General features: G+C 48.4%; 1 long non-coding RNA gene across 2 annotated transcripts; it reads right to left on the bottom strand.

The window, feature by feature from the left end:
• Nucleotides 1-1,080: 1,080 nt before the first annotated feature.
• Nucleotides 1,081-3,771, bottom strand: LOC109740266 (uncharacterized). Of its 2 annotated transcripts, XR_005759594.2 has the most exons (5): nucleotides 3,568-3,771; nucleotides 3,182-3,436; nucleotides 1,784-2,701; nucleotides 1,599-1,685; nucleotides 1,081-1,509 (listed from the first exon to the last, which is right to left on the bottom strand). It is a non-coding gene; the product is annotated as an uncharacterized lncRNA (long non-coding RNA). The 2 variants fall into 2 exon arrangements; XR_012188154.1 differs by having other exon boundaries at nucleotides 1,599-2,701.
• Between the last annotated feature and the right edge of the window lie 325 nt (nucleotides 3,772-4,096).

Below are 4,096 nucleotides of genomic sequence, written 5' to 3'. Positions count from 1 at the left end.
CACCATCCTTTATCCACCGTCATCGCCATCCTGTCATCTCCATTGGGGCCGCGGGGGATCTGGCTTGTTGTACCATCGACCTCCAGGTTCCCCTCCCCGCCCCCTCCCAAACACAGTCATAATTACCGGCACCTCCGCTTCCCGGAGCTCGATCTCTTGGTCCCCCTTAGCATTAATGGCTTATGATGGACAATTTCACCTTGTCTATTTCCATTTTTGATGAATTTTCACATGCTCTAAGATAGCTCTAGTTAGTACCCATTTCGTTCCAAAATATAGTGCATAGAGATTTCTTTTCCTAGATGTTCTTTGTAAACTTTAATCAAGTTTATGGAGAAATTTACTATATGAATCTACAATTCAAAATAAATATCCTTAGATGCATCATAAAAATATGTTTGTGTAATTTTATTTATTTCATTAATACTTGCTATTTCTTATTTAAGTTTGTCAAAGTTTACAAAGTTTAACTTCAGAAAAAATGCACTATGCTTTTCTCGAATGGAGGGAGTACTATATTTTTATTGCAGATAGTATAACGAAAATCCGTTTCTGAGCTCGGGCTCAGCTGATCCTGATATCCACACCGATGATGTGCGGCAAGATCTGTGCGTCTTCCTGTATTTCCAGGTCGTATATGCCTTTTCCGCCTCGTGTGACAGCGGCGCATTTATGGAGACGGCAGGTCGCAACGGCGTCGCGGGACAGCTAGAGAAGCGATGGCTTGGCACCCCATCTGAGCCATCATGAGCCGTAGCAAGACTCCGCTCAGACGGTGTCGAGACATCCGCCATTAAATGCCCACCAGCCCAACTATGTCATTCACTCTAGCCACTACCCCATCCATCTCATGCACTCTCCCGAGCTAGCGCCTGCTCAGCCATCTCCATCTTCATCCTCGTGTGCGACGCCATGTCCGCATCGTCTTCATCCTCTCTCCCCGCCCCAGCCGATTGGCTGCTTCCTCTGATGGCATGCCCTCTCTGCGGCGACGAGGTCGTGACCGCCGTGGCAAGGACCGGTAACCTGGCTACTCAACGCTTCTACAAGTGCTTGAAAAAGGGCTAAAAAGCCAGAAAAAAAACCCAGAATGGATCCCCGCGTGTTTAAGGTTCAAGGATGCAACCAGTGAAAATGAAACAAGGAAGTAGATTTTACAAACAGGGCCGTCACAATGGAACGCGTGAACGATACTAATTAACCAACATCTTCTAGCACACAAATCACCTACCAGTTCTCATTTAGCTACACGATCTAGTCTATTATACAGCGGTGTTTAGGCAGCATGCTGATAATGTCCTCCTCATCTTCAGAGTCTTCCACGTTGCCACCACACATGACACCAGATTGGTCGTCGATGGCAGAACTACCAGTGCTACGCGGCGAATCCGGAGCAGCAGCTGGATCGTAATCACCAAATCCTTCTTCCCGTGAATCTTGCCCCACCATGCTGCCCAAATCATGGGTGAGAGGCCGGTGGACAGACTCATCTTGCTGGACGACCTCGCCCTGAGAAATCAAAAGCTAACGAGATCAGAGAGGATTCAGTTATGCATCTGCTTCCTGCCTGAGAGTTAGCCGCAGATCGGGCTGCTCACCTCTCCATTAGTGTCGTCGACATCCGCTGGCAGATGCGTTGTGCTCCAGGCGCTAGATGCGGAGTCCATGCGGGAGGGAGGTGAAGGCTGCAGCAGGCAGAGATTTTTTGATTCAGAATCGATGTGCCGCTGAATCATATGCACAGATCACTTCGAAGTTCAGAAAAAAGCTAGGGAGAATTCACAGGAAGATTCAATCCCACGAACGCATCATGCCCCGCCCCTCTGGTTGTGCCACTACTTGCCGATTCAGCGAGAGAACCTCCCATCGGATGCCAGCGATCGGTTCAAAAAATTTCGAAATCAGTTTGGCAATGGCGTTGGCCTGGATGTCAGCAAACGCCTGAAGTGTCTTCCGGACATCGTCTTCAGCCTGTTCACGGCTAATCTTCCCACAAATATTCTTGAGCGTCCCCTTCGTGAAAGTGACCTTCTCGACCGAACCAAAGAAGCTCCCAATTATACTGTATACCTTCCCAAGGTTAACATTGTTTTCCCTCAGTTGCTTTATCAAATCCTTGGTGTATACATCTATCTGTTTATGAGAAGGCCAGTGCACTTTCTCTCCCATTGTTAGCGACATGGAATGGTTGTGACTCGCTCGATGCTCTGTTATGTACCAGCTGTTGTCGGATGCACGCAGAAGCCTAATCAGAGCTGGGCACTCACATCTGCAGGACCGACTGTTTTCGGTTTCCGGTTTCCCCTTAGAACATCCAGCAAACATGTCAAAAGTAGCCCAGCTCTAGTTCCAAAAGAAATCTTGATCGTAGTCATTACTATTGTTTCCACATTTATGTTTTTAATTTTTATTTTGTTGCATTAAAAGTGTACTCACCGAGCAACCACAAACTATTTCCTGCATGCTTTTTGTCCTCTCGGCGTTGAGTCTGCTTTTTCCATATCTTATGCCAAAACCTACTTCTCAAGAATATAGATTATAGAAATCATATGCCTCGCCCGACGAATCAAAACTGAGTCCTAGCTCAGGTCTAACGACACTCTTGTCAGGCTGCTCTGCATATTTGCGGATTGAAACCTCGAGAGCGCTCATCCTCGATGGGCATGGCACTCGGTCCGGTGGCGCACTTCCGAGCCGGAGCCTGCATATTTGCAAGAAAAATGGAAAATTTAGTTAATTTCCTTTTTTTTATTCCACACAGGTGATTCTTCTAATAGCAGGTTTTTTTTTTCATTTTCATATCTTTTTCGGTTTGTGTCCCCTTTGTTTACCCTAAACATAAACATCGGCAATTTGCAAATACCACAACGGCGCGCTGGCCTTCTTTTGCCCTGCCCGGAAATCCGTTTTCTGATATGATACTCCTAATAGCAGCAGTTTCTTTTCTCATTTTCTCCCTATTCTGGATTTGTGTCACATTTTTATATCCTGAACAGGAATACACGGCGGTCATGTAAAGTTAAATTTGCAGGGCATTTTGCAATACCACAACAGGGTTGCTGGCATTTTTGTCCTTTTTTGGATTCGTGTCTCATTTGTACATACTAAACATATATATATATGGTGCTCATGTATAATTAATTTGCAGGGCAATTGCAAAATACAACAACAGGGCTCTGACCTTTTTGTCCATCCGGGGGCTTGTGGATTAACCCTGTCAGTCTATTGAGCGGACCTCGTCGGATATTCATCACGAAAACGCTGGTCACCTTCTTGTCGGTCTGCAGCTGCTCCTTCGTCCTCCGTTTGAGCCAGCCCAGAAACACCATTCAGTTCCCCAACATCCTGAGTTGCACTCCCCTTCTCCAGCAGATAATGGAGTGGAACTGGATCTGGGTGGTCAAGCCTGTCAGCAAATCCCTCCAGTACGGGGAATCTGCGAGAGAAACGGCGAATCGACGGCATCAGGTTCAGATTTATAGGCAGGGCAGTTCAAGCACAACTCAAAGCTCGTCGCCGCCTGTAATCTAAAATAACAAAATTTGCAGAGATCTGCCCGGAACCAACCTGTCCACCGCGTCAAGCAGGAACTCCATACCCTCGGCGTCCATCCGTCGCTAGCCCGACGTGGAAACACCGGCGCCGCCGCAGTCCTGTAGGCCGACCTCCGCGACACTCTCCCCTTTTTGTCCCCCACACCCTAGGTTACCACGGCGGCGAGGGCAAATCTATCTTTTTTTTCATTTCTTCGCGAGTGGGGGTGCCCGGCCGACCGACAGGACGGCACAGACAGCGCCACCGCCACGGACCCATTATCTGATCCTTGGCCCAGACTAAAAAAGCGAACGTCCTGGTCCACGGCCTAGTCAGAAAGCCTACGTCCTGGTCCACGGCCCAGGCCGAGCCGCCGCGACGTCCGTCGGGCCGTGCCAAGCCGACCCCACGTATTGCACACTGTTTCCTACCGTATTCGGGAGTTTCGCTGTTTTACTGACGCTCGTATCTGACAATCCAGCTGCATTTCTTCACATCCCAAGACTGAAACGAACGAGCTAGATTATGGGTGCAGCTGAGCCCGAGCTCCAAAACGCCCCTC

This window comes from Aegilops tauschii, chromosome 1 (assembly GCF_002575655.3).
Source record: "Aegilops tauschii subsp. strangulata cultivar AL8/78 chromosome 1, Aet v6.0, whole genome shotgun sequence".
NCBI lineage: Eukaryota > Viridiplantae > Streptophyta > Magnoliopsida > Poales > Poaceae > Aegilops > Aegilops tauschii.
The sequence above is the reverse complement of the archived record's forward strand: the minus strand, read 5'-3'. Positions and strand labels throughout refer to the sequence as shown.